The sequence below is a fragment of the Protopterus annectens genome, chromosome 1.part0, assembly GCF_019279795.1.
Source record: "Protopterus annectens isolate FY-2018-M chromosome 1.part0, PAN1.0, whole genome shotgun sequence".
NCBI lineage: Eukaryota > Metazoa > Chordata > Ceratodontiformes > Protopteridae > Protopterus > Protopterus annectens.
In genome coordinates, this window is record NC_056725.1 from 1,188,824,728 (window position 1) to 1,188,838,012 (window position 13,285).

Sequence of the window (13,285 nt, forward strand, 5' to 3'; positions counted from 1 at the left end):
TTTTTTTGCTTTGCTGTTTAGAGATAGTTTACTATGGCTGCAACTAATAAAGGTTCCAAAATGTCTGAATCAGTCTAGCCCGAATTACCTGCAAGTTTTTGGTGACAGTGGCCATAAACATCTTTTATCTACCAGCTTAAAATCTAATAATCTTTAGACATAAGAGAGCATCAAGACATTTTAAAGACATTGCAATGAGATTACACAAAACGTCTACAACATTCATCTCTGAGAAGAAGCATATCATGAAATGTAGGATGGTGTTTAGTTTGGAAACATTTTAAAACTGTGTCTGCATATAAAAACTGAAGAGCTAGCTAGTCATAGACTTCATAGAATATTTATAATTAATTAAAGCTATTACCCAGTCAATGCAGCAATCACTTGGTCTCAGCATATCTTGTATAACAATAAACAACTATTTTTGTTGTGTGGATGGCATCCTTATAAAATATAAGCTTGATAAAGATGCCCCTTCATACAAATAAGCTTGTCCTCTGTCATGTTCTTGTCTTGCTTGCAGTATCTGCCTTTAGCAGGCTATAACATTTCATGTGACAGGTGATTACTATTCTGTGGCAATCAGGATGACCTTTGTTATATGCTAAGCAACCCATCTATTCTCTCAGCCTGCTTTTGCATACATATTGGCACTTTACCTAATAACTGCAGTATCTTCAGCACTGCTAACAACATTAAAGGCAGGGATACAGGCAGTGGTACATAACAGACTTAAATGTATGACATAATAAAATAGCTTAGGACTTGATCTCTTAAATATGTGAATCAGAAATAATGATTCTGCACATTGCCTGCTTTCTTCTATCAGTTATCCCCTGCCACTTTACCATTTTTTGTTCTCTCCCTTCCTGTTGTCATTTATATTAATAGGACAATATATATGCATCCCTATATACAATTCTTATAAATAAATGCATTCATATTTGTGGATAAGCTTGAGATTCCTGTAATAATACATTGCAGGAATAGTAGTGGGGGTGCATATCGACAGATTTAAATGTGCACGAGAAATGAAATGAAAAAAAAAAACTATCAGTGGCAACACTCACACTGACTGCCTGCGCCAAACATATATTCTGTTAGCATCTTTATACAACATATAGCATACAACAAAGAGCTCATTTAGTAATTCATTGTTAACTGTATTTTTGATTAGATCTGGGAGATTAGAAGTGTGTTAGTTCCATTCCAAGATCAAATGCTTTACACCCCATCGTTATGACAGTGAATGCCCAATAATCCCAGTGTTACTGGCATGCCATATCTTGGCTCAAATTAAACTGTTATCCATCTATGTCTGCAGGTAGTGTCTGAACAGATGCAAAATATACCAAAAATAGTACAGTCTGTTTCACTGAGTAGTACTTGTTTGCAGACAAGAAAGGGTAGATAGAGTCCTGGAGTACATCTTGTATGGGATACACAAAATAAAGGAGAGATAGAAAAGAGAAGTATCACTGACATTTTGTTGATTTCTGCACAGGCTCAAGCCATAATGCTGCAGTTTTTCAAATTATGTGTATGTGTGTGTCTGTATAATGTGTGTGTGTGTGTGTGTGTGTGTGTGTGTGTGTGTGTGTGTGTGTGTGTGTGTGTGTGTGTGTGTCTGTATAATGTGTGTGTGTGTGTGTGTTTTGTGTGTGTGTGTGTGTGTGTGTGTGTGTGTGTGTGTGTGTGTGTGTGTGTGTGTGTTTGTATGTGCGCATGTGTAGATAGATATAAAATGTATACATACTCACAGAAAAGCTCAGTGGAGCAGGAAAATATACGTTTTTACAGACACAAAAAACAGAAAATAAGGCAAAGAAATGACATTATCACCCCCCCACACACACTGTACAGAGTTAAGAAGAAACACTTGTCACCTATGTTTGCTGACCTCTAAATTATGGCTAGAACTGGAAAAATCATAAAAGTTCAGCAGATGAAACTACTGAGTTTGTTCCAACTTGTCATAAGAAATAATTTCTTTAGTTTATGTTGGCGATCTTTTCTACAGAAGTACTGCACAATGCATTTCTTACGCTAAAAAAGGAAGGACAGTCCTCTGTAAACAGTGCAAAGTGCACTAAGGAAGATGGAGTGAGGGGAAAGTCACAGGCTAAGATGAAATCAAGATGTTGGGGGCTTTAGTAGAGGAGGGACTCCTGAGGGTACTCATGGCAGTATGGAGAGAGAGACGTATCCCAGCTAATTAGAGAATACGTATTCTGTTGACAGTGTACAAGAGTAAAGGGGATATTTACAAATGTGCACAATACAAGTATATCAAAACTCCTATCACACTGTATAAAAATAGTGGAAACAAATATGTAGGATCCATCAACAAATATATAGAGATAGTAGAAAGTAAGATGGAAGATGAGGGATTTAGATCAGGATGCAGAGCAACTGACCCAATATTTGCCTTTGAGATAGACAGAGATGACACTGGTGATGAGGAAAGAGTCCAGTTCAGCTTTCTTAGGACTGGAAAAAGCATATGACAAGATCACATGAACGCTTATATGGGCTTTCCTGTGATAGTTCAAAATCCCATAAACATTCACAGAATTAAAGTAGATTATATACAGTAGCAGTTTGCTATAGTTAAAAGATTTTTTTTTCTTTTTTTTAACTAGAACATGAGAGCTGATGAATTCAGTACAAGTTGGAATAAACTGCTACAGATGAAAAGAAATGTTCTTTTTTTTAATAAAATATGTTAAAAGAGGGTTGGGGACAGGACACATAAACAAGACCTGAATGACTGGGACAGGATAGAGTGGGGGGCCTTTCACGTGTGGTGTGCCAATTGAAGGAATGTGTATTTTATGGGGTGCATGCAGGCCTCTAACTGAAATAAGCTGATTACTTATGAATGGCACATTGCAGTAAACTGTTTTTTTTTTTTTGTTTTTTTTTAAAGAGCTGAGGGCACTTGTCTAGGGTGCTAATTGAACCAGATAAAACAACAGCCAGTTCACCAAAAAACAGTTTATTCTCTATAGAATCTCTAGCGCCTCGGCTTTACAAAGCCTTCAAGGAGTCCTTGAAGGCTTTGTAAAGCCGAGGCGCTAGAGATTCTATAGAGAATAAACTGTTTTTTGGTGAACTGGCTGTTGTTTTATCTGAATATTTGTGCAGTGAGGTTTGTTCGAGCTGAAGAGCTGGTGTTGTAAGAAATGCTAATTGAACCAGCTATGATTCTGCATGGATGAATACCTACAAAGGTATCTCACCAGGAGAATTCTCAGAATGTATACCCTGTCCTACAGTGGTCACCTAAAGGCTCTGTCTCTGTATTCAGTGTCTAACAGGATGTTAAGTGGATATCTTTGCCTGGTGTACAGATCCAGCCCTGATGGAGTTGTTGCACATGTGCAAAACAAACAGCACCAGAAACATCAGATCCAGGGATGTGAACTTTACTAGTGTCATAAACGGGATGTGCTGGAAAGATAGATATGTGTCCTAAAGGATCCCTGGCTTTGGAATAGGGTCCCCATCCATGTAAAACAAAGTACATCCCTGACTTTATTCAAATGGAACCTTGACAACTGGATGGGAAATTGTAAATTTAACTCCAGTCTGTCCCCTATGTCCCTTATGGACAAAGGCCATCAATAAGAAAAGTATTATCCTAACTACCCCCCCCCCCCACAAATCCTTAGTCAGCTCCCTGCTAACATGCCTCCCCCATGTTACTCAGGACTCATGTGGCTTGTGGTGAGCGGTGAGGCTTGTAAGGCCCTAGTAGTCATTGCCTAGTAACAGCCTATGACTCTATGAACCTATGTCCTATAGATTACCAGGCTCAACTCTAACCACCAACAGGACTCTGATATTACCTCCCTGCTAACAATGCCTCCTAACAGCATAAGTTCATATGAACATTTTGTCAAAATCTATAACCTACAGGAATAAAAACACCAATGTTTGCATTAAAATAAAAATAAGCTCAAGAAGGGAGCTCTTATATTACACAAATTATTCCTACTATGTGGAATAAACCACATCATATATATACCTCCAATAATATAAGGCAATTTAAAAATAGCACCAATACTTGATCTATAATAAAGTGTTCAAAATATTTGATGAAGTCAGTGCTCTTAAATGGCCCCTGGCCTTGAACACTGATTTTCACAATTATAATCTATTAAACTTAATATACAATTGCATATAAATAACAAAACTTAGGTTTATGCCTGTTAGAACTCAGTGATAAGCTGAGTCCTCCCAAAGACTACATATATGTTCTGCTAATCAGTGTAAATAGCAAAGGGTGTATATTGTGATCTAACTTCAGCTATATTACATGTTTTAACAAATATGCATCTGTTACATTCTACTAATAAGCATAAATGAGAAAGTATGTAAAATATGTTTAACATGTAGTATATTGTACATGGGGAAAAGAAAATGTGTTTACCATATCTTATTGTTTTAATCCAGTCATTTCACTGAATCTAAAATTGTATGTAGTCATACTTTTTTTTTTTTTTAGTTTTATTCACAGGCCGAGTGCGTAAATGTCCTCCCAAGAAACACATTTAAATCAAGGTATAATCATTACTCAGTCTGACTGATAAGGCCATATTTTTGATAACGTTTCATCATAACTATAAATGTATGCAGAAAAACATGCTTATTCTAAGATCAAAATGACCTCATCATGTACAAATATTTATCTAACAAATGACATCATCATGCAGAAATATTTATCTATAAATTATTCTATTTCATTTAGAAAGCTGCAGTACTTTAATTAATTTTATTCTTGTATTTTGATCAGTATTTTTGTGACACATATTCTTATGTGATCTGTTTATTAACACACAGATCTTTTATTACTGACTCAATATCTTCACCTTGACAGGACCTGTGGCAAAAACTGCCCTCATTAATCCTGAAGCAGTCAGAAACATCCAGTATGTGAATCCATCATTTTGTTTACTAGTTAAATGAGCCTATGAAGCAAGAAATCTGACACTGTTTTCAAAGTATCACACCTACTCAAGACGTATTAAGCAAATAAATCCTGTTAGCTATTTTTGGATGCTTATTCATGCGGGAATGCAATCTACATTAGGGTATGGAGATAAAAGTGGCACACTTCAAACAGGAATGGTACAGATTGGTAATGTTAACCAAGTTCTACTCCTTGTGGGTAATTTATTTCCTATCGCATCAGTATAGTGATAATATTTAATCCCTTCCAGTGATTGAGCATCTCACTGAGGAAGGAACAATAAATTAAATATGTCTTATTTCTACTACAAGTAAAAGAAACAAAGAAGACGAAATCAGAATTCAGGCTGGAGAATTCAAATCTTAAGAAAAATAAATGAAATAGGCCTTACTAGATAAGCCCCTTGAAAAAGCACTGAAAATCAAATCATAGTCAGTACTCTAGTAATATGATTGATCACTATTTAGTTAAAAAGAGGCAGGTCAAGTTTGCCACATTCAGGTTGGTGCTGTGGTTGAGGAAAGTATGCAGAAGGGATGATTGTAGTCCTTGTAGGAGGTATGGGATGTTGGAGGGTAAGGAGATCTAGTCTGAGAAATGGTGAGAAAGCTTGGGTTCAAGGAGGATGGGCCGAGGGAAGGGAGAAAAGATTGCATGTCCTTGGTGTGATACTAACAGGGGGGGGGGTTGCAAGTCTGAGGAAAGGGAAGAGCCAAGACAGCATGAAAAATCCCTAGAAAAAGGTAGAGAGGGGAGAAGGGATGCCTTGAAGGGAGCAAATTTGGATTGGTTCATAGACTCATAGGTAATTAGTAGGCATGTAATCCAGGACACCATTAAGGAGTCTAGTGCAAATTTCCAATTGCCCAAAATCACTATCTGGTTAAGTGACTTACTCATGGTGACACAGTAGGCCAAGGAAGATTGAAAGATTCAAATCCTGTACCCTTGGTACAGGAAGTCAAAGCTTTATCCCTCTACACTACCTTCCAGACTTATAATGTCACATCAGCAGGAATGTAGAATCAGGTGGTATGACTGCAGGGAGAACAGGTCCTAAAGGAGGAAAAAGGAAGGGTGATTAAGGTGGAAGGAGTATAACAATAGTCGACAGATTGCCAAACCTAGGGTTGGGGGAAACGTATAAGACAGAAGCAGCATTAAAGTGTCAGAAGAGCACATGGAAGGAGAATTCTGCAAACAAAGAAGCCTATAGTGACAGACAGGCGAAGCTTAGTGATGAAGTGGCCCAGGGAACAGACAATAAGACTAGCAGCTAGGAGATGCAGCATAGGAACTGGAAGGTCTAGCACTCTCTAGGCCCGGGGTTCAGTGCAAGAGAGTTGTATACGAATAATATGTAGGAAGAAAGACGAACAGTGACAAAGTCCATTAGAGGGCTTAAAATGAAGAATTCTAACCTGAAATTGAGGAGTTATTCAGTGACTAGGACAGGTGCTCACATTAAATTATACATGATGGTTACAGATGTACTGGTCAGACATGATAGCTCACTGCAGGACTATGGTGGTAGTAAAGGTTTGCCAGGAGATGAAGATGCAAGCTAGCATTCTAAGAAGTGCCATCAGTATCATCTGCCAGCATGCCTAAAAAGAATAGAACTCCAGAATTCAACCCCTGCCAGAACATATGAACAAAGTAGGACAGCCTATACGGCAACCATTTGAAATACTGGGACATGCTAGATCGAGTCCTGAAATGCGGAGACTAAATGGCTGAAAGATCGGGCTAACATATACTAAGTCTAAGATATAATTTCTCAGAATATTCACTTTTCTCTGAGGTATGGTAATCTTGGGGTTGCCATATATAAGTTTGTGGGGTTTGGTGGGGGGCTGTCCTCCTGTAAAGATGAGTTTAAAGGAGAAGAGCGATTTTTGAGATTCACTATTCTCCTGTGTTTTCAGTCTTTTGTTTTCTGGCACAAAAAACACTCAGGATTTTCAGCATTGACATTTCAACAGGGAGCCAAGCATATACTTAGTAGTTACACAGAAGAAATACAACATGAAGGGGAACTCTGCACCATAGGTAGGCTTAAGCTAGCCCTGGGTGCAACTGTGGGAAAGCTGTATAAAATCTGCTATATCTTTAAATTAGCTTGGAAATGGAAGTGAGAGCTTAGAAAGAAAAAGACCATGGGCAAGAAAGGACAGATGCCACAGTAAGAGGGGAAGTAGGCAGAGCAGGGAGAAAAGAATGGAAGGTAATAGTGTGCGATTCCTGAAGCAAAACAAAGTGAGTTATAGAGCATTTTACTGATAAATGAGCTAAATATGACATAAATAGATTGAACCTTGGAATGTAGTAAATGGGACTAAGCTTAAGACTATATCTCTTAATAACTTCTTACCCCAATAATTCTAGATAATGCCAAAAATAAAAGGGCAGGAGATAAATGCAAACAATCAGGGACAGATTTTAGATACTGCTCTTATAAACTTAAAAAGTTGTTAGATTAACAGATTTTGTATTAGCTGCATTTTCTAAAGGATTCCAATATATGTTCTTATCTTGTGACTTCAATCCTCAGTGATTTCTCAGAAAACCACAAATATTATGAGGAACAGATCAAAACTTATGAGCAAAACTTTCAGCCTTCTGAGAAAATCTAGACATTTGAGAGGTATGGCTATGATCATCTCAGGATATAACCTGCTCAGAGGTGTCAGGAAGGATACACCTGGAGAAAGAGAGGCAATCCATGTCAAAGAAGGCACAAGCGGTGAGAAAATATAAGAAATAGCACAGAGCTGGGTGTATGAAGGAAGTATAACAAAGGAAAGTAAGAATACTGGTCTTCAGACTAGAGAGGAAGAAATGGATTTGTTGATTATAAGATTCAGATCAAAAGACAGAAGATTTTTAACATCAGGATAAGGTGCTAAACTGGCGAAGCATAAAATAGTTATGCTCACAGGATATCTCAAACTGTATGGAACAGACTGAAGTATTCCAACAAAGAAATTAACAAATTTGTTGATTGAATCAGTGGATTAAGACAACTTCAATCAGTTGGTTTAGAAATGATTCCTAGACTCTATACTGCAGTGCTCTCCTAACATAAAACTGAAAAAAGGCAACTAACAATATTACTCTCTATATATATATCTGCCTATCTATTACTGTTATTCAATAATACATTTATCAATGATCTCTTAGCAGCCACTAAGCAAGCTTCAATGATTCAGTATGCAGATGATTCCACCCTAATTTATTCAGCCTCATATTTAACTAACCTCAAAAAAAACCCCTCATAATTCCTTCTCGTCAACAGAATTCTGACTCGCAAACTATTTGCTATTATTCAATTCCAAAAATAACAACACTGATGATGTTTGCAAATAAACACTGCTCTGAAAATACAAACCTTTCACAGTTACAGCAATGTTCAAGCTGATAACAAAAATAAAGAGTTAATTATCGATACTAAGCTTCTGGGAATCATTATAGATAAGAGCTTAAAATCTGATCTTTGTTTTCAAAATGCTTTTAAGAAAACACATCAAAAACCTGGTCTACTGTCTTGAGTCAAATCGTTCCATACTAACATCACTAGGAAAATCATTACCTCTACTTACCTACTTCCAACATAACTTTATGCCTCTCCAGTTGTCATTGACTTACAAGACATACTGTTGTTTATATTAGAGCAATGCTACAACAAAACTGCAATATTTGCAGCTAGTACATGTAATCAAAAACTCACCACTGCTTAGCCTTGAAGCGTATAGGTCCCAGTTCCAAAATACTTGTTTTCAGTGTAAACACCGAGAGTAGGTTTTTTTTGGAATCTGGTCCCTTGTGTAAGCCTGTTTATAGGAAGGCCTTGCACTGACGTAGGTCACTTAAACTGAACGTTTTTTGGAATCAGGGCAGACTTGCATTGATAGCAACCCTTTTGGAATGTGGCCCTTAGACTGGATGGAACTACATATTTATCATATTTTCTCCTGCCTAAAAACTGCTCACAAGTTATTGCATTTTCCTGAAGCCTGCCCCTCATTAAGGGAGTTAGTCAGGCAGTATAGCCCAAGTAGAGACCAAGGTTTCATAAATAAATGCCTTGTCTCTAAAACTAAGGACCACAATGCTGCTGGTAACACTTTGTACTCTAGCTTTGTATGCAAAGCTTGGAATCTCATCCCAGCATACATCAGAAAACAAACTAGTTCACACACATTTAAAACTCAGTTAAAGCAATATCCTTTACTTGAGAGAGACCCTTATCCAGAAGGGCTCCTATCCTTCAATTAGTTCTTGTTTTTCTATTATTATCTCTATAATAACATTCAAACTAATATCTTCTGCTTTTGACAAACTGATGTTATAAGAAACATGCGACTTCTTTCAACCTCCTCTCTATCTACCATGTAGGTTTATAGATTAGTACTAAGCTAACTGCCCTTGTAAGCCATTTTAAGTCTAGCCAATTATCCCTTGTGAGGCTCAAACCCTGCACTTTGTGCTTGTAAGACAAGCACCTTAACCATTAGGCCACCCTCCCAACTAATGCAACTGAGTTCTTGTTACTTCCTCACTTCAGTCTCAACTCCCTTTCTCTCGTCCTTTCATTTTCCCTCATCATTAATCCTTTCTATATTATATTAACACAATTTTCATAGACATTGTAATTTTTTAAGTTTAATCTGATTTTACTTCCTCTTTACTTATATTATGATATACTGTAATTATAAGGTGTATCATATTATTTTCATCCTTCCATTCATTATTGTGTATCTACTGTTTGTGATTTATACCAATTTATTATTTTCTTAAACCAGTACTGTCCTTTAAAACTTTTCTCCACAGCCTCCACTGCAAATAGGATAGCTTATGTCTAATCAGACCTACCTGGTAAATATATATAATAAATAATAAATAAATAAACATGGGGGGGGGCAAAGTACTGTAAATAACTATGGCAAAAAAAGAATGGAGGGAAGTGAAGTAATGTGGGAGGAAGGTATTGTAAGTTTCAAAAAAGTAAATGTTATAGTGTGATAAAAATGTTAGACAGAGAGAACCCAGTAAGTTGAGTAGAATGTTTACTAAAAAGCAGGAAAAAAAGGCTTGTCTGTGGGTACAGACACTAAGTTATTCTGTTATGAGTGCAACATTGGCATTTGATGCTTTCAAACCAATTTATTTTAATTTATTCTGAAATGTTTGTAGGAGTCAAGATTTTTTTTAAAGCAAACCATGATTCCAAGATCAGAGGTACTTGAATAAAAAAGGTGCGATTGCTACAGCATGACTTTTTGATAAATGTAATTAAGGGCTTTTAGGGAGAAGGGACCTAAAGCTGTAAAATAACTTCTATTGGCAGAAGTGACCCAAAAGGAGAAGGAAGGGAAGAATTCCACTTCTATGAGCTAAGAATACAAGGACCCCGGGAGTAAGTCAGCTCTTGTCATTTAACTTTTAATAAGGCTGCAGCAATGATGCTCAAGCTGATAACAGAATATAACATATCTGTATATGCTATTAGAGGTGGATTTTAAGGCCTAAATAACTATATCCAATGCAGAGGAGAAGGTAGGTAGACCATATTCAAGTTGGACCATGAGAATACCTTTCCCCACTGCAGCTCTTTCATCAGGTAAAAGGAAATGGGCTATTTTTCTAGCACAGAATAGTTATTTGCTAATTATTTTCTTAGTGTGATTTATCTGATAATTAATGTTGAGATGTTGCTTAAACAAAAGTCCAATGTATTTCAAGAATGTTTTTTTTTTTTGTGGGGGGGGGCATTTCTCAGGTGTCAACTTTAATGTGACGACTATGTGAAATAGTAGAGAGTTTCTAATTAGTCCTAAAGATCATTTCCTTAATGTATTTATTTTTAGGAAGCCAGATAGAAACCAGCTGTCATATAGAAGTTCTATTTATGGTGAAAGTGAAGGACTGGACATTTGGATGACAATTTCATACACGTAGAGTAAGACTGGGAAGACTGAATGAGTAGCTGTCATTTGACCAAAGTAAAGAGATACAAGAAAATGTGATTAAACTGACCCCTGGGTGATACCTTTGAATAAACAGAAGGAGAATAAACAGTATTTATTTTGATATTTTTTTTAGAGATCTATATTTAAACCAGAGAGAGGTATTTAGACTTAGTCCATCAGTTAGTAAGGCATTCAGGATGATGATATAATCAATAAGGGTGAAGACCTTAATATCACTATTAACATGGGCCCTGTCTCTTTCTCTTTATCCATATTAAATGTGGTATCATCTGTAGCAGTCCACTGAATTGTCATGGTCTATCTAGAACTTGTGTTGAGACATTGATATTATGAGATAGTTTGGGATATATGTGTGTAGACAATTGCTGGTAAATCTGGTTTTGTAGGAGTTAACCTATAGTGCTTAGAACTGAAGTAGGCTGGAAGTGAATCAAAGGTTATTAGTAGAAGAATGTCTTGGGACTCTTGGAAGTGGTTTGACTACAGCATGTTTTGCAAGGATGGTAAGGTATAAGAGTGGAGAGTGGAGGGAAAGGCTGCAAATGTGAATAGCTCAAAAGATGTATTCCTCATGCATGATGAACATCAAATAATGGGAGTAAGACAGAAGTTGGGTATATTAGTCAACTTGCTTTGTATTTTCTACTATGGTGATCTCTCTGCCCTTTTCTGAAGTCATACATTGTCTCTGCTTAGTATTCATTCATTTATTTTCCATACATTTGTTAAAAGTTCAAAATAGTGCTAACATTTTTTGTCTACATATTGGTTTAATTGTGATTTATAACAATTCATTATAACATTTTCTTGTTATGACTTGAATTCTTATAAAATGCTATGCCTATAGTAATTTTATGTAAAAATACAATGAGATAAAGTACAATTTTGATTACAAAGGTACATTCAAATTCATGCTAGAACAAGTGTAAGATGACAATATGAATAACCATCAATGGCCAATATGGTTGGCAGATTTCTGACCAAGGTTGCCGAGGTTTTAGATTTCATCTTACTCAAAAGAGATTAACTTCTGAGGTAAAATAATAATGTCCTAGGGAATGGTGTTATTTATTTTGTGTAGTATTTGTAGAGCAGTATCTGCTTTATGACACTGGTTTTATGCAGGCCAGATTCAATAAAGCTTATGCTAAGTGTACACCAAGTGTATACTAAGTGTGCACAATCCCTGGGTTTCAGCAAGCAGTCATGCAGGAATAAGTTATTCCTGCATGGCAGGGACCGTTCCCATACAGCACGGCATTGTGCCTTGCATATTCATGAAGGCACGCTGCCTGTGCTGTTAAACGGACACGGAGCTGTATATGAGTGCAGAGGATGTGTCTGAGAGCAGAGCTATCACAATACACACACCCCTGCACTCTAGAATTGTCTTTCAGCAATTACAAATGAGCAAGAATGCTCGTAATACCACCAACCTATCAGGAAAACAAAAATGGTCAAAGGCAAAAGGGACGATCATCCCTACCAAGCATACCTCTCAACTGTACAGACTTTTGCAGAATGCCCAGATGTTTGCCTCATATTCATGGTGTTCCCCCTAAAATGTGTACCTGTCTGGCAAATAGCTGAGGATTGAAGTCATTAAATAATGACAAAACATTTGAGTATAAGACTCAACACATCCGTCAGAAAATTAATGCTAATATAAAACCTATTTATTCTATCAATTTTTTAAGTTTGTAAGAGCAATATTTAAAATCCGCCCATTTGTTCCCCCATCATTGTAGGCTTTTGTCCAGATATTTTGCTTGAAGAGGTTGAGAGGTATGCTACCAAGCCCAAAAGTTATTAGGATAACACAGGCTGCATAAGCACATAGAGTGCACCTTCCCACCTGTCAAAGTAAGTAATGTGGACAAAGCCAAAAGGGACAAATGTCCCATGAAGCAGAAAGCTGATAAAATAACAGGTTTAGCATTAGCAGGGATATTCTGAAGGGTTTAGATAAAATAACACAACAAAACTTTTTTTTTTACAAGTGCGATAAAGTTTAAGCTTAGCTGCATGGGTGTGCCAATTGCTCAGCTATGCTTAGTCCAGCTTAACAGCACAGGAAGTTAAATAGCAAGAGACATCTAACATAAACTGTATTGCAATAATGTAGTGGTTAGAGTGTACGCTTTGTCAACAGCCATTCCCAGTTTGATCCTCAGTGAAAGCAGTACATAAACAATGTTTTTGTAGTACCTACTAAATAACATATATTTGTTAAACAGAGTACTGCATTAGGTCCAGATGTGAGGTGTCAGTTTAATAAAGTTGTGAAATCCCCATATGAACACATGTGCCCCATACA